The following is a 24,901-nucleotide window of genomic DNA, read 5'->3' as shown; positions in this document are numbered from 1 at the left end:
ATGTCTCGTATATTGTTTCGACAAAGACTGGTAGAATCTTATATAGAAGATGCCTGAATCTCGACGCTATCGAACCTGTTGGTCAGTCTTTACTCCCAGGACTTTTTGTGTGCGGTACGGTGCTTCATCATGGGAAATGCACCTGCTGTTCTGATCATGGAAATCAGGGGTGAGCGGCCCCGAACGGAATTCGTATGGAGCTGAAGAGGAAGAAAAAGAAGAAAAGAACACCGTCAGACATCGCAAGGGAATTGTTTTCAAGGCCTGATCACTTAGTGGCTCTCCGTCTACCTTGTGATCCTTCCTATCCTCAATTTTTCGGTTTAATACTTTTTTATAACACACATATGACAAACCTGCAGCTGGCCCGCGACCCGGTGTGTCTGGTATCGGAAAAAGCTTAGCGAAGAAATGTGTGTCAGCGACGTGGTACATAATGGAATAATGCATCACCACTAATCTCAGTTCCATTCAGAACGGGAATTTGAATTTGAATTTCTATTCGAGATTAAAACACACCCTTCGAAAGTGGCGCGCCCCCAAGGTGTCACCAAGGCTGCAGATGCAGGAGCGTCAGGTGATCGGTGGTTGAACCGTTCACACGACTCGTCAAAACTGTCGACGAGCTTGTTGATCCGTTGTGCTTTTTCTCATACTATGACGCGCGGAGCTTAAGGTCGCGAGAATGCGATAACAATATAGAACAAGAAAAATCAATGGACTGTTCTCTTGCATAAATGAATCGGCGAAAGGTCGACTGCTTTCAATTTCCTTTCTCTCTCTCTCTCTCTCTCTCTCTCTCTCTCTCTCTCTCTCTCTCTCTGTCTCTGTTTCTCACCCTCGTTCTTCCTCCTCTCTGACGGTCTGGCATAGCGAAGCACGGCGTGGTTGTACGGCTGGCACGCAGGCGTTCTTATTAAAGGTGGCGATTTATCGTCGGTAATAACGCCGAGGTCTGGCGCTACTCGTGCCGCCGGTGGTACTGCCACTGCTTGGTCGCGAATGTCTCGTACCGCTGGTTGGTACCGAGCTATAAGAAAGGGTGAGACCAGGGTGAGTGCGAGTCGGTTATACACGTGCAGACGAGCGTCGTGAGCTGGCTTGAAAGCGCAAGGGTTGCACGTTGCAGGGTGTCTCGCTCCCCCGTAAAATGTGTCCGCAGTCGTAGAGAAGGTAGGGTGAAGCGAAATTAACAATTCCAGGCATTTTCGCGGCGTTTGAAACGGACTGAAGCCATCCGGCGTCCACGCGCTGCAACCAGATCACAGGCCGAAGGGACGCACCGTTTGGAAGCCCCCACCGAAGTACTCGGGCATGGAAGCAACGGTCATTGCAAGTTGCAAACAAACGAAATCCTCCGGTTTACGACTAGATAACGATAATTGTGTCCAAAGCCGGGTTTCCCGGGTGAGTTGATATTTTTCACGGCAATTGACGCCGCCGCTCCGCATCCACTTCTCGGAACTGACGGTGGTCGACGTCCGGAAAATACGACAATGCAAACACGGATGGAAATCCCGCAGATTTACAGTTACCCAAGGGAATATGGGTCACTGGTTATGTGGGACGAATACAGACTGCCGTAGGTGAACGACGCCAGCTGCCTCGAGTCACTTTATCTCCCTCGTGCACCCTTTCGCTGCCTCCTGGCGTGTATCGGGGGCGCGGGGTTTCATACCAGTTTTCTCCCCGTCCTTTCTACGCCTCCGCCACGCTGCACGGGTGTGCAAAATACCCCTGAGCGATCGAGCGAGTACCCCGCGTGCAGACGCGAAACACTTTACCACAGCGACGACGGTGCAGCTCTTGTTCGGCCATCCACGTGTTGGCCGGGCAGAAACAACCGGCTCGAACCAACGGACTCCCCACCATCCCTTGGTGAAAATATTGTGTACAAGTGCGCTTCGATTGACTGGCTCATTGCGGTAAGAAAAAGGCCGGCGCGCATCCCCTTTGTGAACGTTGCAATATGCGGCGCGAACTCTTCCTGCAGCGATTAGTTATCATTGTGCGATATAATATTTTATAAATGCACGCGGATCGTCATGCCGTAATACACTTGCGTGCACGCACATCCGCGCATTTGTGTCGTGGTGCGGAAGTAAGCCGGGTCTGGTAGCGCGAGTAATCCCCTTCGGAAATCAAGGGTCCGGTTCACCTCTCGGAGAGCCAGTAACTATTCCCTTCCCTAACTCCTCGTTCTGCACGGCGTGAAGTCATCGTTGGGTAATTGCGGGAGAGTCGAGAAATTCACCAAGGTGGAAAAAGGCTTCAAGTTAATAATATTTTCACGCCTCCTCATCTTTCACCCCGCGGGGACAGCGGGAGCGTTGCTCAGCTTCGCGACTCAGACGTCCCGCTGCTCTTTGTTGAGCTTTTCCTCCACCGGATTTTCGTCAACGTGCAGTAACACTAACACCCACCTCCCACCCCCCGGATCCGGCTTGAGGGTGGCGTCAACGCTTCGGCAAAGAGCTCTGGGTTATTACGCACGTTCATTGTTGTTCGCTCACACTTTATTGTTGTTTCAATTACGCGGGCACGCGGGATAAACGCACCCCCTTCGCAGCCCCGGTTTGCCCTCCCCCTCGTCACCGCTTATTCCAGTACCGCTTCCCCCCTTTCTCCTAACCCGCCCAACCACCCACCCCTATTTCCAACTCGACGTACTCGCCCGTCGTCGGCATATTGTGCATGCATAATTTAACGTGTTCAAACAAATAACAAAGTTTTCGCATGCTGATGAGAACCAGAAAGAGACCCTTACTCTCCTGCTCCTTCTCTCTTTCTCTCTTTCACTTGAATCTTGAATCTTACCGAGTTTTTGGCGACGCCAAACTGTCGCGTTTTCGCTCTCGGATATTTCAGGTTTGTCTAGATTGGTACGTGGGCAGATTTGCATTCGAATATTCTTTCGAAATTATTATATGCATACCGTCTAGACTTTAGCGTCGCGTCCCTGCAGCTGCATTTTTACGTTTGAAAAAAAAACAAAATCTTTACATTGCAAAAAAACGGTAAAAGTGTTATTACTGGTTTCTCCACCACTGCGGTTTGCTCTTAGACCGAAATCACACTACGCGTCGTACGTTTCCACTCGACCGCTCTGCCACGAGCTTCTCTCTTTCCAATTCATCTTCATCTCCGTCTTTCTTCATCTCCTGTAAAAACAGGCGTGAGATTGGTACAGCGCGCTTCGTATGATGGCCATTCGATCAGCTCAAAGGTGCGGGGAGCTGCTGAGTCTATTTATAGAGAGCGGCCGGATCTCGGGTTGAATCGAAAACGCGTTTACAGTCATACCAGAGAGTACGTTCTTATGCATTTTTCAATTAACTCACACCAGCCCACGGCCCCGTGACAGTGCACCTAACACGGTTCAGTATCGATTCCTTCTTTGTACAGAGTGCACGAGATACCGAAGCCCGCGTTCCTCCGTCAGAGCAGAAACTTCTTTGACGATAGTGAACCGTTTGACGGGTCAAACTTCCGTCACTCGAAGCGAGGGAATAGAAGTCACTGCACCTTTCGAAATGCTGATTCATCCTCAGCTGATAACTGCGAAATTAAAGAGCGTTCGAATTAACGTACGTATTCGGCATCAAAAAAGTTTTAACAAGTACGAAGAATTCGGGTGAATGGGAGACAGGTTTGCCTATGCAAATTGACATGGGCTCCGTGATCTTGTACGTGAACGAATAACTTAGGTGATGAAAAGACGGCGCGGAGTAAGTGTTGATAAATGTTTGGATAAAGTGCTCGTGGAGGGAGGAGAGGGTTCTTCGGTAGTCTGAAGGTCGTCTGCGAGGTTTTTTATCAGCGTGCTCACTGTTATTACTATTACTATTGCTGTTATCGTCATTTTTTTCCCTCCACGAGTTCATGGAATCGCAATCTGTTCTGAGTTCATGGTGAAAACGAACTGATAGTTGAATTCTTTGACTAGGTATAAAAGTGGCGGAGAATTTAAATCGATATTGAAGGAAGACGGAACGGAATTTCATAAGAAATTGCTTGGTCATTTGATCACGATGCGTATATGCATGCAGCGCTCTGCCGACCGATTCCTATGGGATAATCAAAGGATCTCATTTTACTCCGTATATTATTCTCAGGCGGGGTTTAAGACCCCGGTGAAAATACGACGCAGCTGGTACAAGGGAGGAGCCATGAAATCGGGGGGAGGCAGTGTGAAGTAGTGGTAGTTCTGTCGTCGGTTGAATTTATTTATTTTTTTCTTTATCGCACGATTTTTAATCAGAAAGAGGCTGCAAACAACGTACCCGGTGCATATATGCGAATGCGAATATTTCTACCCCAGAATTTAATTACCGGCCAAAACAGTTTTAATAATTAACCATCCCTTATAATCCGAGCTTTTGTCTCTCCGTAAGCGAGCCTGACTTCACCCCGAATCGTGTGTACGGAACTCTGCGGAGTTCTGCTTTTCCGCTCACGAAGGCGGGGAGAAAATATCAAGGAAAGCCCGAGTCCTCGACTTAATTTCCATTTGTATGTGTTTCGCCGCCCCCGAGCCGCAGTGAAATTCGCCTGATGTCTCTGTCCAGTCGAGACAAAGCATGCGAGGGAACTTAAGCTAGCCCGAGATCCGCTCCAAGCGATTTGTGAAAAACATTCCTCGCCTGAATTTTCCACTATCGCTTTATACCGCCGCGCCGCGACTTTCTTCGGACGGAATGGGGTCCCAGTGACTGCGGGAATCCGAGTTGTATTGAGACGTTTGTATCCTTCTGGTTGAAAAATAAGTGCATGGATCATAATATTATGGTGCCGCCGAGTGGCGTGCAGCGCGCGCGTATCCGATACATTATTCTTCATTAAATTTAATTAAAACCTCTCCGTAATTACCACAGCGATATATTGCGCGAAGCTGGTTTCGGGCCCACCCAGCGGCGGGCCCACCAACAATTCTCGAGTCCGTCGGAATAGAAAAAAACTAGCAGGTGTTGGAGACGGCTGACCTTACAAAGTTGGTGTATATAGTTTTAATCGAACGTTAATCATCATCGTCGTTGTCGTTCTGCAGTGATAGCCACCGAAACACTTACGAAAATCCTAATATCCGAAACGCCCATCCAGACGAATCATTTGCGCGGTTTCCTTTGTGCATCTAAAGGGTTTAATGATGTTGGTATTTGGGGAGAATTTTAATTACCGCTTCGCTCCATTAGCCGAGAATTCGGTGAATTAAACAATCATCTCGAAACGTGCATGTCCTCAGGTGCACCTGCTCTTAACCCTCTATCCGTCAGAATCTGGCTATGGACCGGCAAACAGCAGGATGGAATTGAGGTATAAAAGAGAAAGAGAGAACCAGAGAGGAAAAGAAGAATTTGAAGCAAGACTCGCTCGAGACATTTCGATCAGACGAGACGTTGACAATATTTTTAAAAAAGTGATTCTTTTGTTTCTAAGAAAAAAGCACTCTTTGAGCAATCAGTGATTTCCGCGAACTCGTGTTCCGTTGAAAGACCGCCGGGATGCTTCAGGGATGAAAATTTCCTGGCAAGGTGATCCTCGTTAGCGGCTTCAGACGCTTTAATTGCCTCCCCACCGTTGCTGTTGACCCCTCGGGAGTTGGTGCAGCCAAGTTGCAACCACGGCGTGCTACTCGATAGTTCTGCAGTCAGCGAAGAACACTTTGTTCTTACGGTCTCTCGCGCTGGGAAGCTCGCCGCTTCACTTTGCGCCCTCATTACGTTGTTTCTCTTCTGAGTAATTTACCCCGGTTTTTCTCCCTTTTTTGTTACTCAGACCGGGGTGTGAATGAAGGGGGATGTTTCTTCTTCGTGTTTTCGTGAAGCTGCAGAATCGCGAGGGGCTTCGATCATCGGATCACAACAGCGCTCATCTCCGAGGAAAGAATAAGAGAGGATGAGTGAGTGAGTTTCAGGGAAGTTTTTAAGGGAGTAAATGCGGCACCGTGATCATTACACAAATATCTTGGTACTCTGCTTTCGCGCTTGGGGGATGCAGAGACAGAAGAAGGAGAAGAAGAAGTGAGGGAGAGTGTAAAGAATAGCTGGGTACTCGCTTACTCCGAGATACTTAACCTCGCCTCATTAATTATCTAATCCTTGTTCCTCGTAACAATATACTTCGCAAGCCCCGCGCTTTTCCTTGCAGTCGCCTTACCTCGGCAGGATCTCTGCCCTGGTCTTGCGTCCTAGCGTTAGATAAAAGGAAAGACACTCGCACCCTTCACGCTCGGCCAAGTTCTTTCCACGCGGTGCGTCCGAGAGAGACCGGGGTTGGCGTGTTCAAGGGGCAGCTACTAGAAACACGCGCCCGCTACATACTTTCGACGCCGGTGCCTCCCCTCCGTGCCAACGGAGAGAAACTCCAGCGAGCTGAAGAAGGTAATTAATTAAGAGACGCTCCGAGGCTCGACCCAGTTCTCGAGAGGTTGAGCACCCTGACGAGATCCCCGATTATGTAAGGCTTGGCCCCGACTCTGCCCCTTGGACGAAATGAAAAGGGGAAAGGGTGAAAAGAGAGCTATTCTAAAAATCTCTGTTTCCAAAGGAGCTTGCAGTCTTGCAATCAAGGACGACGGGACGAAAAGTCGATTCTTGAACGGCTGAAAGGGATCAATGCGCGAGGATTTTAATGGGTCCTCGGTCGGTCGTCTGCCTCGGAACACGGCTAACTACTCTTGGCACTAGGAGTTACCGAGCTGAAGAGACGGAGCGGGGTAAGGGATAAGGGATGAAGGTTAGCGGGGTCAGAGTTTAGGGCAAGAAAGTACGAAACTTCGAGGGTTGCTGGAGGCGGAAAGCGGGGGTGACGAAGACGGCGAGAAACTCGTCGAAGTAACGGTATTACACATTTTCTTAACTACCTATCTCATATTCTCGCGAGCGGGATACTAAATTATACACGCGTGGGACACTCCCTATAAATTCTCGACTCCGCACCGCCGCCACCGCCACCCGCTTCATCCCCCGCTCTCACCGGCAAATTCCGCACAACTCACCCGCAAGGGCAAGAAATAACCACCCAGGTCTGGCGAAATCCTTCTCGAGGCAGTCCTACCCGAGGACGTTTATTTACAACGATTAATCATGGTCTGAGAGAGTGAGGAGGCGCGGGACTCGGGGGTGGTTGGCGGCTGATGAAATCGAGTGAGACTAAGGACATGGATAACGAAAATGAGGGGGCGTTAAAATAAAGTGATAAGGCAAGACCGTAACACCATTGACAATGCGCCCGAGCGATGCCGGCTCGATTTCGCTGAGAAAATCGGTAAGAGGAAGTGAAATTTTCAGGGATAATTCCGGCTGTAGCATGAAATTACACCGCCTCTATTTCTCTCTCGGTCTCGTGCGACGAAGAGCGATTCTTTGCAACGTCTCCCTGTCGTCGATCCCGTTCCGTGCACACATCGATGCCGCACAACAATTATTATTCATCTGTGCATCGGGCTGCGGGACCGAGGGTTTTTTCTTCGAAGAGTAAGAGAGCGGCGTTGCCCGTAACGCGTTCAGGAATGCCTCTGAACCCGGCTAATGAGCAATTAGTAGCGTTGCTCCTCCGGTTCTCCCGGTCGTCGGCTCACCGAGTCTCCGGTTCTCCGGGTATTGCGGCGGCGGAACGTGGCCACCACATGGCGATGCCTCTCACCCGCGCCGGTTGAGTGCCATAGAAAAATTTATCGTCCGTCTGGTTTATCGCGTGCGAACAATTAGTCACTCGTTCGTTCCTCGCACGGGAAGAAAGGTAGGAGAGTAGGGGAGAAGCGATCGACTCGTGCGACTATCGTCTAGGCGAAAAATCAAATCCGCGTTAACGATGATCGATGATCGATGATCGTGAAAACCGGATGCACCCTGACTACCACTTTCGATTCACTTGCTACTTCGTGTATTTTTCCCGGTAATCGGGTACTGGGTTACGGAGAAGCGGACGGAGACAATTACTGGTGTTGTCTTTCGGGCAAACAATGCTGCTCTACCGTGGCGTCGTATCGACGTGTACACCCAACGTGCGATAGACGTTGCACGGTGGCTGGTTATACTCTACCCCTAACAACGCTTCGTGCTAGCCTCTGCGTGGCACGAGTTTACCCTCCAGTTATACGCATCGTATGCATCTGCATTTTGTACAAAGAGCTTGGTAATTGTTCAACCCACAACCCTGAATAATTCACAACTTCAATTGGTACGTACATCGAACCGTCAAATCTGCTACGTGAAGAGAACGGAACAGCGTTGAGGTCGAGTATCATGGAATGAATTGTTCCATTAACATCTAGTTCTTGTTTTAGGAAGCGATGCACCGTGGAAGAGAATCTCTGTCGATCCAAAGCTTTTACAAGATTGACGTGATTTCGAAGTTGACACTACGTCTCGCGTTTATTACTGCTACTGCAGAATCCCAAACGTGGGTTATATCAATATTGACGTACAGTCTCCAGCAGCGTGCACAGAATCCCAAGTCCCGATGTTTGAATATTACGATCAGTGATTAGTTGCGAGCTTCTTAATTCACCTCGAACCTTCTACAGCCAATTTCAAAATCCGGCGGCACCCGGCTTTCTTTGTTCTCTCTTTCTGATCTCCCATTGATTCGACGGCAGCGATGTGACCTCGATCCGTCCGGCGAAGAATCCAATATTTCTATCGACTCTTCATTATCGGGTATAAGAAAGAGGGAAAGGAGGGAGCCGAATGGAGGTCGCTTGTAATTGATCGAAATCGGATTGTGAAAGAGATGAACCGAATTGAAGTCGCGGTTCGGTGACAAAACTCTCGGCGCGGCGGCATGGGGGGAAGAGATGTCCTGCTACCAAATGACAAATGGAGACCACAAGATTGCGCCTTCGACATCCAATTAGCCCGCCCTGCTTCCTTCGCCCTCTCGTTCCGTCAGCTAACCCCAAATCGTCTCCTTCTCTTATTCGAGTAACGCCAGGTGCAGAGGAACAGAATCTTCCTATAATAAACAAGCCGGAATCGGTTTCGTCGGAGACATTTAATTAACAAAATTCGAGCATTTCGAGACACACAGCGGCGGGTTATCTCCGCATGGAACGAAGTCTTCGAGGTTTTAAAATCGGCGACTCGTTGTCTGGCTTATTGCTTTATTGCCGCCACTTCGTGCCAAAAGTTTGATGACACCACCTCGGGCGAAGGGAAAAATCAAATGGCACGATGACTCGGAAGTATTTGTTCCACATAACAAGGAAGAACGTGAACGAGTAATTGGAACGTACGTTGGCTAATGATAATGAGAACGATTTCAGGTGGCACATGAGCATCGTCGCCATAACGCGAGACAAATAACAGACCAGACTTTAAATTTTATGAAAATTTTCGGTAGTAATTATACCGGGAATTGGAACAGCCCCGATCCAACCGGTTAATCTAAACAACGCTTATCGTGCAATAGATAATATCGGCAGAGCTTCTGGGGTGGCTTGAGGGATGTTTCTTTCCTCGTGGTATTTTTCACTGCGGGATATTTCGTCCGCGTTAGACGCGAGCGTGACTTGATTAATGACTTTGAAACTCACGTGGTACACGGTGTATACTTGCTGTACGGAACCCTGCTGACTTACCTGAAACAAAGAAAAGCCTTCGGTTATTAATGGATACGACGATGAGATGAATTAAAGTAGGCTTCGATATTAGCTAGCGTCATTATACATCTTCGTCATGCTGGATTCGTATAATCGAACAAGTCGAGATGAAGAAGTAGAAGAAGAAGAAGAAAAAGAAAACTTTGAACTTGTGTGATATTGTACGTCATAACCAAACGCACTTAGTAACCAGAGACCAGCAGAAGCTTCCACTGGTTTCATCTCGTCGTGTAACATCAGTGCATGATTCATCATCCGATCGAATCTGTTTGATGATCACGCGTCAATTTACCGTCTCTTACACCCGTACACAAGCATATTCCTTCCAGCTATGGGCTGATCATCAATTCCACCGCAGCCCAAAACTGCCAAACACGATGGCGGAAGAATAGCGAACAGCCGAAAACCCTGCTAGCCAAAATGGCGCGGTGCAAGGGTAGCCGGTTTTTGCATCGAGTGTACCGGCGTGTACGAGATGCGGTCACGGTAATGGAGATATATGCGTCGCGGTCAGCATTCAATAGATCATGGACAGGACGCCCAGTGGCGCGATCAACGATCAATACATTAGCGAACGCAGCCTGTCAGTGTTTCATGATGGTCCCTGACCGCTGGCTGGGGTGCTCGACGCCGCCCATCGTCCGACATCGAAAAATTCTCGATGAAAGAGGAAGAGAAAAAAAAACAAGAAGAAAACATACAGAAATTCGTGATAACCGTATACACATAACAGGTTGAGCAAAGAGAAAGCACTCACCGCGAGCCCCTTTCTTTTTCCTCGTGATATTGAAAAATCGACGGACGGAAAGACGACGGGCGGTCAATCGAACCGACTACTACTCGTACGGATTTGTAAAGGCCTCCGACGGACTCCTCATTTTTCAATGAATCCGGCACGTCACGAAAGATAACGCACGCAAGGTCTAATTACCGAAATGCACGGCACGTAGCTCGATACTGCCGCACGTATGCCGGTGTTTCAGACTACATCGGAGGGCTAATCTTGCGACGGCTTTCCTTCACGTTTAATCAGTCTGATGGTCAGACGACAGTTGCCCACTTTTAACCGAAATTAATTTTCGACAAACCGCGTTTTGTTTTTTTTTTTTTTGCTTCTTTTTCATTCCATTATCGTAGAATTCGAAAAAACGGAAATTTGTATTCGACTATACGCGCGTAGTCACGAGCATTATCGATCATCCGTCTTGTAGGAGGAAAATACTCAGCTACCTCAATTTTCGAGGGGTGTCTCAAAGTGACGAATTGAAATCTCGCACGAGATACCATTGACAAGAGAACTGGTTAAAATATACGGTGGAAATCTGAAAACAGCCAAGTTTTCACCGGGGCTTCATTTAAGCGAAGTTCCCGCAGACTCTGTGGAGAGACGACAGACATCTCTGACGCACCTGTGCCGAGCTGTGCCTCATATTTCCATTTTCATCCCTGTGCCTACCAACCCTCGGCTGCAGGCTCCGAATCATTCGAATTTCGTGCCTTGAATAGAAGCGCGCCAAGGTATACAAAGCATAGTGTTTTTCATTATTTCAGAGGTAGAATAGGAAACAAAAACGCTATCGCATGCCGGGACATTTCATTTCTGAAATGCTGATTCATTTTTCTTCAGCGTTACACATCTTCAGCAGCAGCAAATTCCTGTACATTATTTCATGAGCGAAATACGCCCGGAGAGAGGAGAGAAAAAAAAACGGACATGCATCATCACAGAGAAATGTAAATCAACCTTTTGCCGTCCCGCAATTTCGCGAATATAAAGTCAACGTTGAAACGAGTAATGCGGCCCTGATCTCTATCATTTCATTTTTCAAAGAAACCAACCGAACGGGCAACAGGGTCAGGGTCAACTTCCTCTGCCGCAGAGTCGTTAATCGATACTGTCTCCAGCTCGCTGTAGCATCGATTCCTCGCCGTTTTCCCCGCCGCACGTAGCCGTTCTTTAGCCGAAGGATGAAAGGCTTGTCAAGGGATTCCGTGAGCCTGGATTTCGGACGCGGGGTTATACTTCCCACGAAAAAACAAGGGCGATCTAACAACGATGACGCGGAATCATCGATCGGGACGAAACCGGGTGACGTTATTTCGAGCAGAGTTATAACGACGATAATGAAACGTATACCGAATCGGTATATCCCAGCCGCGCGTTAGCTTCTCCCCGATTTAAGTCGACGGAATCAGCTGGAGAAGAAGCGCCTCGTTGCCTCCGGGTTCCCGATAACGCCGCTGCGCCGCCGCCACACCCCCGACTTAAGCATAATGGAAGACTGATCGCGCTGTCCATTGCTGAAACCTTTGCTATCGCTCACCGATGCCTTTCGGCGGGGTGTCCCCTTCGCTTTCTCCTCAATTTCATCCTCCCAGGGTGGCTACAGGAACCCGGGAACCCGGGAACCAGGGTTACCGCCTTATTATTACGTAACGAGGGTTATACGCGCCTCGGCGATGATTTACTCGCAAACTTTTTCCCCGGAATTATTATACCGCCTGCCGTCGTCTTCGACGATCCGCGACGAATGAGATATACAATTATTTTTACATCCCGCGCTATTGAACCGCTTCGCTCGATGCATGTCGCGTCAAATTATGTCACATTGTTTAATACCCGGTCTCATGTCGTTTATTATAAGTCTGCCGTGCACCGATTCTACCAACCGATAAGCGCCGAACGCGTTCAATGATAATAATCCAGTTAAAATAAACATACGTAAACATTTTTATGCAGGCTTAGTTCGACCGATCCGTTATCTCCACGCGAAGCTTCGTCGCGGTGAGTATAATTGCCAAATTAACGTCGAATCGCGGAATTAACAAGCGAGAATTACTTTTCGTTCCAAGAAAAAAAAGTAAAAGGAAAAAAAAATTACGACAGCTAAAACTCGAGCGAATCTTTCGAAGCAAGCGCGTCTCTCACTGGATCCAAGGTGCCGGTTTTATGGTTAACTAGTTTCGGCGCGTGTCAGTGCGTCTCTGACTCGAACAAGATAAAACAATCTGGGCCAGCCCCGAGGGGTGCAAAGATCCGAGTGAGTTCAAACTTGGACGGAGGTACGCTGCGGGCTGTCGGGACGCGATAGCGGGCCCCCGAAGAACGAGATGTATCTGGACCGGGCGGTAGCCGCAGATAAAAGTCGCTAAAAAGTAGCGATGGTTCTCCGGGGGGAGGTGAAAGTGACGCGGCCTGTGCAAAAAGCGCTGGGATAATTGCAGGGCGAAGGAATATCCTGGTGGAAGGAAAAAAAGGTGCGGGTAGATAAATTATATTTAATTGTCATTACGCACCATGCGAAGCGGATGGAAATATTCGAATACCGAAATCTCCACTTCGGGGGTGAGGATTTTCTTTATCGCGAATATTATACGGGCCAATAACTCATTGAGATTCTTCGAATCACTCTTTGTCCCGCAGAGACAACGCTTCATCTGAATTCATTTCTCGAAACGAATTATTTACAGTGACGCCCGGAATGCCGCGCCGTAGCAGGTTGAAGAAAAGTTTCAACGTGGCCATTTGTTATGCGCGAGTGGTGGTTCAACCGAACTAAAACTGCGAACGGAGACGCAGTGCAGACGTATGGCAGAATACGCGGAGGGAGAAGGAAGACGAAGAAGAAGAAGGAGAAGAGGAACGAAGGATAAAAGAAAAGAGAGTTTCGGAATACTAGCTCGCTGAGGAAGACACAGCGCAAGGGAAAAGCACGAGGTAAGCTTGGAATAAAAAACTTTTATGTTATAAATAAAAAGTTCGAGATATCCGTGCACGACTCTCGGTTATAGCGTATAAGTTTTCAACGGATTCACGGTGCAACATCTGCGGCGTAAACTGCGCTGCGGATATCAGATGTACGTAAGTATTTAGCCGACAGCATTCGCATCACAATCAGTTGAATGTCGTTGTGTTAAAATATTATGTACTGGCTGTGCAGTTTTCAACGCCGAGAGATAGGAGAAATTCATGCTTTCAACTCTATTAACGAGCTTTCGCCGCAGGCACGTAAATAAGCTTGCGAAGCCGCGTGTCGCAGCTTCGTTGGTGGGAACGTCAATACGCGTTCAGTCGGTTAATATTTAGGTCGGCAATCAATTACGGGGCGAGTGAAGCGGCGGGCGGGGACGTCGATACTCGTTGAAGAACCGCAACTTCAATCGGGCTCGAATTAGCCAAGTTCTAGCAAGTGCGTTCTGAGAATCGACGCGCGAATTCTTATGGAAAAATTTTTGAATCGCGAATAACTGCATTGCGGGCTGCCCCGCGCGGTTTTGATTGAAAGTTGAATGAGGTGGAATAAGGAGCGCGGATATGGATCGTCGAGATGACTTTTCCTCCTTATGGCGGCGGCCTAGCCTCCGCCCAAGGCGTTTGAATTTTTCAGAAAACCTGGAATTTATTTGAATCCCTCGACGGGGCTGAAGGCAGCCTCTCCTCCAGGGGTAACAACCCTCTGGCTGCCAAACGTCATTCCTACCAACCTTCGCGGAATATTTCTTGATGTGACGACAGGAATTTGCGGAATTTTATTTCATCCCGGAAGCGTTTATGCATATACACCAACACGTATCACCGCATATGTGCGTACATATCGCTGGCGATCGGTGGATAAACTCACCCTTTCATGGATACACCGCGAAACAAGGTGGCGAGGGAAGCGCTCGCTTCGTTTTTCGTCACATTTTCATCGAATTATTCTCATATACTTTTCTGAAATAGAGCTTTCCGCACCGCTAATGTGGAACATGGGGTAAATAAACAAACGGCAATGGGGGTTTGATGCGCTCTGTCTCCCGTAACGACGCCTTGGGGAACGTCGACTGCCGGAATGCCCAGGTAGTGTCTGCCGTCGGAGTCATTAATTCAACCCTCACCCTCTGGCTCGGGGCTTTACTTTATGAAACGAGCCGAAGAAGGAGTAAAAAGTGGCCAGAGCGCGTAAACCACAATGATAAAAAAGGGTGGATACAGGAGCGGCAAGTCCGAGCAGAGAGTGTACATGTATACACAGAGCCTGTGCAAAGTGAGATTAGCTCAAGGGTCGAACCCATCCTGGAAGGGTTAGGGGAGAAGTCGCGGACCGTTTCTGCGCGGCCCGCAAGCTCTCTGCTGTTCCTGTGTAAAAGCGACGGCGTGCACGTGAAATTTTGAGGGCTCGAATCGACGTTTTACGAGGGTCGCGTGTGGCCGAGTTTCGGGGGTTGAGAGAACGTCGAGTGCGGTGGGTGTCGACGAAAAGAGTCGCGTCGTAGGTAAAGAAAGAGTAACGCGTTCCGCGCGGAGCGCGTATCTCAGACGAGGCCGCGGTTGGCGAAGGGTTGAAGGGGCGAAGGGACGGTTAGGCGTCCCGCAATCCGTAGGGTCACGCTTCTTGTTTATGCGGGGAACCACTCAAGCGTTGCTTCTTGAATTAACCCCTCCAACGTCTGCGGAGGACAGAGGAACTCCTTATAGCTGACGCAGCCTTTCCTCGAAGGTCGGCTCCCGGATCAATTACGACCCCGTCCCACCCGCCCCTCTAAGAAAAATCCGATTTACTCACTATTTTACGATACGGGACGTGGGCGAAGGCTAATGCGCCGCTGACGTTTCCAAAATCACCCGTAGTACCTGGGTCAAGGGTAAAATTCTTTGTCGGTAAACCGGAAATTGAGAAACTCCTGTTACCCGTTCCTCCCCCCTCTCCCCTTTCGGTACACCTGTCACTATCCAAACCAGGGCAAAATTCAATATCACCGGATTACGCGTGGAACGAACGGTTCGTTGAACATTTTCGAATTGAATACACGTCGAGGCGTAGGCGTTAGGCCTTTAATCAACGATATGCTCTGCTCGAATTGTATGGGCGGTGACACACCTCGACTCATGCCTGTATAATATAATCTCGCATCGTTTGACGGGGGCACAGGCGTTCAAATTTGGGACCTCTTTATGCTTGTAAAATAACGATCCCGTCAGAGTTCAAAGCTATTCGAGACACTGTGTTTGCGTGGAAAGCTTGTAAGTGTTGAATCAATCAAAAATTCACTATGACATTTTCAGTGCTGTACGAAATATGATTGAGTGAATTTCTTATATTTTTATACAACGCAAACTGTGATAAAATGCCTCGGCTTTTCGCTCAAGATGATGACAGCAGTGGCGAGGAGGACAAGAGGAGGCCGGAGGCGTGTATCCAGCCGCTCGTATGATTTAGCGCAAGTGTTTTCTTACTTGAAGCCAGGGCGAGCGTCGGAGCGTAATCGTTTGTCAACGGATATATCGCGACGGCGTTTTCCCCGCAGAGGCGGTAGCTGGCGAAATAATAGCCAAGGGCGCGTCGCGAACGAGCCGCCTAGACTCGGGCTGAGAAATCCTTGCGATATTTCACCATTTTTCTCCGCTCGCATTATACGCCGGCCGACTTCTGAGGGCGAAAAACCCGACTCATGAAGTACTTACCGAGCCGAGCTTGAACCCTGACGGGATCGGGGCCCAACTTTGAAGGTCTTTTCGACAAGGTCGATCGCCGGATTCTTTTTTATCGAACCTGCAGCTCGCCACGTTCAAATATTAACCCCGGCTGGTGCATGTTTCGAAAATTTCGTCCAGCTCGCCCCGTCGCGGAGGCGTTCGCTCATCGGGGCCAAAAAAAGTGTGCTGGAAAAGAATTCACTTGAAAAGATACATATGTATTCCAAATGCCCCAGAGCGCTCATTCCCTTCGACGCACGCTGTCTGTGCCCCGATTCGCAAGTCTGATTCTCCTCCCTCTAGTGCGAATCCGTTGAAAACTCAGAACCGTTAGAAAAGAGAAGAATTTTTTTTCAGATCGGTACTCGAACTTCTTCACCACGCCAAAAAGCAAAAGGCTCCGTTTCGAAGGGCATAATAAATCTCCTCCACCCATCGAACTCTTTTTCACCGACTGCCGCGCTAATACTGACTTATGTAGGTCAAGTTCTGATCGGCGTGGAATTCTTGGATTTCGCGAAATTCTATACCGGCCGGATCTCCCTCGCAATTCCTCCATCCCTCGAAAATTCTAAGCCGCGGGGTATGCGGTTCGCAAAGCTGAGTCAAAATTTGCACCGTTTCGTCTCGTCTTCGACTGCGAATTCAGTTCGAAATGCAGCGAAACGCTGTGCTTGTAATTATTTCCAAACTTGGTTGCATTTCGGGTAACGGTATCGGTATAAACGTTTTCGGTTGCATGAACTTGAAGAACTGATACCACGTGAAAATATACCGATGTTTATCCATTCGGTGTTGATTTTGACTTGCTAGACGTATTTTTGGAACGGATGAAACAGCGGATAGACATATAAATATGTGTATATATGTATGTATATATTGTATATACTATTTTCCGAATCGCGAAGCCAATCTGCCACGTCGAGACGCGATGGGAGGGAGGGTCTTCTGGACGTTTCTGGTTTTGACAGTGGCCATTCGATGCGATATTTTTATGTCCCACTTGCACGGCCAGCAACGCCGCAGTAGGTACCAAGAAGTAGGGGTACCGTTGTCAATCCACTTACGCCAATAGCGAGGAAACTTTTGTAATTGTCAGCCTGTCGTTGCGGTGGCGGCAACGTCAGGGCTTTGTCTATCCCGGAAATGGACTCTGACCATTACCCTCCGTCAAAAAACCGGGGTGACAGGCATTCGGGGAAACGTCAATGAGGCGCGCTCTTTTCTTCTCGCGGAGACGACGACAAAGCCACGGCAAATAGCCGGCGATTCGCCACCGCAAACAAACTGCCACACGTATTCGCGGGTAACCCTCTCCGTGAAAAAAAAACCTTCCTGCAAGCCACTTCCATTGACTGCACGGGGAAAACTCGACGTGACATTGTTCTTTCATATCTGCCGTGTCCCGCTCGATGAGCCAAGACGGATATATACCGCAGGGCGAAATACGGAGGCTACCTGTAGCCACTGAAGAGCTCGGGACTAAGTTCGCGTGCACGCCGACTCTGCTTGCGTGACTTTAAAACGCGCTTTGAGGTGAACGAATGAGAATAAGGCCGCGAGACCACGACCTCTGCTATAATTATCGCGAGATCGCGTTAAAGCGACACAAACCAGGGGTGCATGCACCATGCGCGTATCGTCTCGTGGAAAAAACGGCAGAGCAGACCGAATAAGGGGATGCTGTTGCACCCGGAAACGCTTAAAGCGCGATCAATCAACGACGCCGGTCACACAGCGGCGCGATTCAACGCAACGTCGCAGCGCGTCACAAGAAGTCCGTTTTGGCGTAATCGGCGCTCTGTATTCCGTTCATGGGATAGGAGTTATCTGTCATACGTGCGAAGCGCCAAGGTCACCGAACGATTTGGTCTTCCGGTTGTAAAATGTATCCCGTACGAAACCGGCGAGTCTCGCCCCTGCTGCTGGTTAAAAATCTTAACACTATACGCCCCGCGACTCAGACTTGACGGTAATATCTTCGCGGTTGATATTCAGAGGGTGTCGCCCAATCTCGAGTGCCTGGTAGACTCTCTCTCTCGCTGCCGTGGCTGCCGGGGTCAGAAGCCAAGATTGTGTGGCGAAACATTAGCATGCCGTGTTCGGGCCCCGTGCGGTTATCAACACTGGATTGGCCACAGCGTGCCCCGACTCTCAACCCGGAGCCACCGGAGCAAGGGTCTTCATTTCTTCATCCGAGGGAGTCAGTTTTCCCCGAGGTTTTACAACACCCCGTTCATAATTCTCGGCTGTACGCGCCGGCAGCTGTAGCCTGCCGCAAGCCCGTGACCTACATTAAATTCATCTTCTCACCACCGCGCGCCCTCGTTTTTTTTTTTCTCAACCCCTACTCCGCAGCTCTTGCCGACTTTGCTCTGTCTGTTCTTCATCCCTTCTCACTTTCTCTCCGGCTTCATTTTATTTCTTTGTATTTCCGCGTCGCCCAACCCTCTTTTAAAGCTTGACAGTCGTCGGAACTCCCAGTGGCTGGTTACACCTGTGTCGAAAGCGTGCTGCGGAAAATTCACTACCGGAATATAACAATTTGCTAATTTTAGACGCTTTGTCGGATCCTCGCCAGCAAAGGACGCTCCTGCTTTTCGACCGTTCGAGATATCGAATCACGAAGCGGCGACGTTGATGTATGCCCGCCTACTCGAATCCACGTCACGGTCTAGTTACCGGTCAGATAAAATGCTTCCGTCACGCGAATATGGCGGTTGATCTCGATGTATGTATCTATGTTTGTATACCTTTAGATGTATACTTTTCTCATCCCTCGCGCTCCACGCTATCGCTGTAAACTTTCCAGTGATTACGATTGTCAGGCAGCTCTCGCGGGTTCTTGACGTGCTATTTTTGTCAGGCATCCGCGAAATATCTCCGGGGCATGTTTGCATACTCTAGAGAACGAGAGGGAGACGGGCGGGCTCGGCTGCTTTCAAAGAAAACAGCCTGGCGTCCCCTTCGAATGTAAAACAAAGATCATTTAGTGATAGCAAATATATGCTTCGCGCGGAATGAATCGTAAAAAGGTCGTAAAACCCCCGGCGAACTCCTTGCCCTCGCACTTCGACGACCCGACCGACGGAGGGTCGGCCTCCACCTCCACCCCCGCCTCCTCATGCTCGTCCTCGTCACCGCAAGAGGCGAGGTAATGCTTTATGTACGAACGACATTATGCGCTAATGACTGGAGTTAGGTGAAATCGATGCGTCGACGAGCTCGTCGAGCAGAAAATCTGTCCCCGCTTCTCACCGCGAAGCAGCGATTCCACACGACGGAAGGGACAGAAGCTTCACCGCGTCGTCAGGTGTGTTCTGCGATTCCTGCTCTGGATCGCGTGTTGGGGATTGAACGCCTGGTGATCACCCGCCATTGTATCGTTACACGGGTTGTTAATTTCCATAAGGGTCTTCCAGTTGCGCGGATGCGAAGTCATAACCGAGTTGAGTTGATTAGTTGATTAAAATACATCGAGTGCCACGCTCTATCAATTACTCTTCATTTCGCCGTTCAGAACTCGGAAAAGCGACGATCAAACTGCACTGCGGCAGCAGCAGCAGCAGCAGCAGCAGTCTGTTCAATTTCTTTCTTCCTCAGGGTTCTTCATCCCCCTTTCCCCGCGAGTCAAACGGACACTTTATAGTCAGCCGGTGACGTTGATGGAGATATGGGTCCCCGTGAAAACCTTTTCAGAAGACAAATATCGTTTTGGAAAAGCCGTCGGAGAATTCGGCCGACAAAAATTCTCTCAGAGTCGACTATCAGCGAGTTCTTTAACTCCGCTTTGGTATTTCCAGGGGATCATCAGAGACCTTTCAATCTCGTTCGTTCAATGACATCGAGACTCCGACGTACGAATTAAATTCCTGACAGGTTGATTCATTCGTTGATATTCTTCACCTTCCTCGCCGCATCGCGTTGCGACATCCATAATGAAATCACGGTTTTCGAGACATTGATAAATCTGGCGAATGACGAAAACCGCTCTCTTGAATGGATTTTATAAACTCGGATCACATGCGCGGGACACCGCACGCGATGAAGTCATATTCTAATACCGAAATCAACGCGTAGCGCATTACGTTGCGGTCAGATCTACGTGATCGACGCGTTAAGTCGACGAGCGTGACATCCGTTCGCTTCCGAAAAAATGTTCAAACCGACTGACAACCCGTCTCGCCTCCATGTTCGTGCACATTTTTTCTCTCCTTACTTCTCCTCGTTCATAAATTATCCCTCGGTTAGAGACGGAGGAACGAGGAACAATCGATTCGAGTCATCTCGACTTTCGGGTGGTCCCCATTGTCTCGGATTGGACAAAGGTGGCGGGGAAGTCCCGAGTTGCGTTGCGTTGCGTTTCGTTGCGTCGCGCGTCGCGTCGCGTTGCGTTGGTGTTGGGACCTCGCTGGATATCCGGATCCGTTGACAATGGTGCGTATTGTTCGTAGAAAGTAAACAAAGGACAGTAGTGGTAGTAGTTGTCGGTAGGATCTACACGACTTCATTAAGTGAGTAAACATGTTCTGACCGGCGATAAAGCCGGGGGACAAGCGCGTTAATGACTCCACAGAAATGTAAAATTCAAATTATTGTTCTCCCGCCGTTGAACGAGTTAAAAGTACCCCACCAGTTTCGGACTCTGATTTACGCGCGTAAATCCCACCCACGCACCCTTGTCAACAGTTTCTCCTTGTCACCCTGCACTCTCCGCGTTACCTATACGCGGTAATTTTCGCTTTCAAGTGAGTGCAGACCCTCGACTACGTCGGCGCATAAATTTTCACCATTATAAACGCGCGCGCTCCGGATTCACAGACGAAATTTCATTGCTCCCGCAGGCTCGTTAAAAATATCGCGTTACACATTCACTCGAGTGGTAATAACGCAATGTTGGAGTCATATTCAAGTACCCCGCGATTCTGTAAGTTACATCGATTTCATTATGTACACGTACCCTATCGGTTTATCCGCCTCGTTTAATAGTCGATGTCTTTTAACGCGCGCGTTAATCCGTCAGCAATTACTCTCCGATCAACGACCCTAGGCAGGCACAGTGTATCAGCCCGTATCGACACCGTCGATGACTCGTATCACGTGTCGATGTATATACGGCCGAATTAAATCGTGGCAACGTTACAACCTTGTACAAGTGTCGAGCGCCGGTTGATGAGAATCACGAAAACCCTCCACATACAAGCTAGAAGCGTAATGTAATTTAATCGTGACCACAAATCTGTCGTCATCGATGTCAAAATTTACATCCGAGTATACTTACGCCGGGATTTATTCAAATGCTAATCAGTACTCCGTATTGCTTGTGTCGTGACGCGTTCCTTCGACCGAGACTCAGCCGCACGGTTGAGAAAAGGTATTGAAGAGTCGACGACCGAGTTTATGGCGTTTCCGAAAACTCTGACTGAGGCAGAGTCATCGCTCGTGATTGATTTTCAAATCAGTTACACCGTGGTTGGATTTTCCCTCAGCGTGAAACGCGACGCCGATTCCTACAAATGAAAAAAATCCTCTGCCCTCATTCCGACGATTCCACGATCAGTCTGGCTGGGAAAAACGAAACGTGCTCTACCGGCATATGGATCAAATTGTCGAGCTGTAGGAGTGGGTTGAAACATTTGACGCATTCCAGACTGTCCTCGCACGTCATATAAGGTGCGTAGAAATTGAATACCGCGTGTAATCTGCGACAGTAACACGTGTTACGCGCTTCTTTCAAAGCGGATGAAAGTAGTTCTGGGAATAATACCTCACAGTATACCCGGTTTTTAACCCCCGACTCGTTGCAACCCACTCGAGATAAGCGCGTACTTCTTACCGACTTTGGTATGCGTGAGAGAATGGTTACATTACATTAGTCCGAAAAATACCGCGACGGTGTCCTGGTTAGTGTTGCTCCTGCTGCTGCAGGATTAGGCCCAGGTACTTAAGTGCAGGGAGGGAAATTACTTTTGACGTAAAACAGAACGTACGGCTGGGGTTCAGATGGGTCTTTAAGAATCGGAGATACGGAACCGTATAAAGGGTACACGTTCTCCATCTCATTTTATAAAGCTTTATTGCCAGCTCTTGTACAATACCAGAAAAAGCTGCGACATGATATTTTCTCTTGCATTGTCTCGAAACTCATCGATTTCTTTTTTACTATGACAGCGATCCGTTGGACAAACGTGACCGTTTCAATTTGCCCAGCATCGTATTCTTCCACAGAATACGAGTGGTCAAGTCGCGATTAGAAAAAAAAAAAAAATTAAACATAGTTACGTGATATTTTTAAAGGATTCTCGATACTCCGTACTCTCGTTTGTCAGCGAAACGGGTGTGGGATGTTTTTACGAGAGAGACAGCAATCGTGGCACACATGTCGAAAAAAAAAAAATATGGAGGCAAAAGAAGATGTAACAAACAAGTCAAAAAATGAGGACTCTGGACTGGAGTAAAACAACGAGATTGTCGCACGCTGCGCCCGGCTTCGGCAATAAAAACGTGGACTACTGGGTCAACCGGTCCGAGCTTTTATCTTCTCGCCGTTCTAGGCGTACCTAGTTGCTGCGGAGAGTGGGTTTCACCTCTCCGTGCTGCTTTTTAATTCATCCCTAGCGTATGGTTAGACCCGCTCGGAATTACAACCTTGCCAAAGCAAATAGCCCGCCCGGATTTTTATATGCATCACGCGATGCTGGCGAATGCAGTTCCCGCAATTTTCTTCAATTCATTGTCCAGGGATGAATAAACGCGCACGAATGGATTTAGGGATTTATAAATACTTCGAAAATTATATTCGAACGTAAGTTTTAGGGTTATTCCGATGATGTCAATAGCAAAGACTCAACCAATTGCCATCACTCAAACGCTTACCGTACGTTTTTTACGAATTCACTAAACTTTGATTAATCTTTTGAGCACGTGGCGGTGAGACAGGTGTCTGATTTTATTTTCCGTCTCCGTTGCGCAATAACTACGTGCGCAAACGTCTCACATCAATGGTAAAGAACGTGACTTCCTGGAGGGACGCAACGAACAGCGATATAATTACGCGACGCGATGCTATGCGAGAGGAAAAGCATCTACCCGCGGAGTAAAAACGAGTCTAGTTTGACAACAATCTCGTCGACGCTTGTCAACGTGTTCAATGGACGGTTTTCTTCGTCTCGTGACGCGGCCCGGTTTCCCAGGTATACCGATATAATCCAATAATTCCTCGGATACTTACCATATTTACGATCCGGTATATAAGTTTTTACGGCGGTTGGTCCTCGATACCAGCCTACTGCGGCAGACACGCGCCCAGTAAATCTATCGAGTAGTAAACACCGGATACACGCGTGATGCCGTGGGACGAGTGAACGAAACTGAAGGCCACGGCCGCGGCCATCAATGGTGGATTAAATATAGCTTCTCGATAAATCTCCGGGCCGGCAAGGAAACGGGTTCCAATTAATCACCGGGTGATTAGCCCGAGTGAATTCGTCGCGACGAGACGCGACGCGACGATCACGCGAACCGCCAACCCGCAACTCGAAACCGCGGGATTCGATAGCTCGGCTTACCTGTCCGCCGAGATTGAGTCGTGTGCGGATAAGCGACGTACGACGTGGAACGCAGAACGTATAACGTAACCTGGGGCGGAAGGCGGCATTCCCGCGACTTCCTGCGGCCGCACCCTGAACGGAGGGGGTGCGGGGCGGACAGGGTGGGGCTGGCGTGTGAGCTGCCTCGGTAAAACCGCTGTCAGTCATCGTTAGGCGTACCGCGGGGCCCGATATTGCGGCCATTGTTGTCTCGTTAAATTAATTGTTTATTATATCAGCCAAGCTGAGTCCCCGCTCTCTGCATCCTCGGCTACAGCTACCGGGCGTATAATCCAAGACCCCGGCTTACCGGTTTCCGACCAAGACCACCCGACGCACGTTCGCGCGAGATCCGGGCCAGACTTGACGCGACGAGACGAGACGAGACGCTGCAGGATTGATGCCGGATTATCCGACGAAGGTCGGGGATTAGCCACGCGACAAACGCGCAAGTTTACCCCTTCCTACAATTTTTACTTGCCCTTTTACTCGTGTCTACTCAATCGCGTTGGACTTTCAGCCTTTCCCATTCTTCGACCAGAGTTTTCGATGCGGGGAAAGCCGTGGTACGGAATTTCGATCATGGAAACTGTTCATCGTCGTCGTTTTCCCGATTCTTTGCCTCTGATCGACGAAGTTTTTATTACGAAAAATTTTCTCTACTCGTCTTTGGATACGATTGTTTTGTAGCCTGTAACGAAGACCGAAAGAGGTGTTCCATCGGAATCGAAATTTAGTGAATTTTGTAAAGATGTGCCTGATAAGTTTTAAAATTGTGCTTATATTTCTCGTGACAGAATTGCCGCTTACCCCAGACTTTGAAAAATTACCGTCGGACAGAAATAGAAGTTGACATCTTCACATCGATTTAATGACATACCAACGTTATTTCACCCCGAAGTCAAGTATATGTAAGGCTTCTGAAGTGTGATTATATCTAATAGATTGGAAGTGATTTTATGAATTAATACGGAGTGCTCGCAGGGCAGTTAGGGTTATCAGTGGGATGCCACTGCGACATGTCACGCCAAGCCCTTCATAAATACCGACCGTTAGAGTGTTGTACGTACATGCGGGTCGATCACCAGCGTGATGGTGAAGCATCCGTGTGACGCGTGCTGGCATCCGTGGAAAATGAAGAAAATTTACGGCATTGATAAGGTAATATTGTTATCATTGGCTGGGGGATGAGGGGGGGGGGGGGGGGGGAGGAAACGGTGAAATCCTGTTAGTGCGAGAGCTGGCTGCACGCGG

At 48.8% G+C, this 24,901-nt stretch overlaps 1 protein-coding gene across 8 annotated transcripts in view; it reads right to left on the bottom strand.

The window, feature by feature from the left end:
- The window catches only part of Ten-m (teneurin transmembrane protein Ten-m), a 341,617-nt gene that overhangs the window by 253,413 nt on the left and 63,303 nt on the right, over positions 1 to 24,901 (bottom strand). The window lies entirely within an intron of this gene.

Source organism: Neodiprion pinetum, chromosome 6 (assembly GCF_021155775.2).
Source record: "Neodiprion pinetum isolate iyNeoPine1 chromosome 6, iyNeoPine1.2, whole genome shotgun sequence".
In the NCBI taxonomy this organism is placed as follows: Eukaryota; Metazoa; Arthropoda; class Insecta; order Hymenoptera; family Diprionidae; genus Neodiprion; species Neodiprion pinetum.
This window is presented reverse-complemented; position numbering and strand designations above follow the sequence as displayed.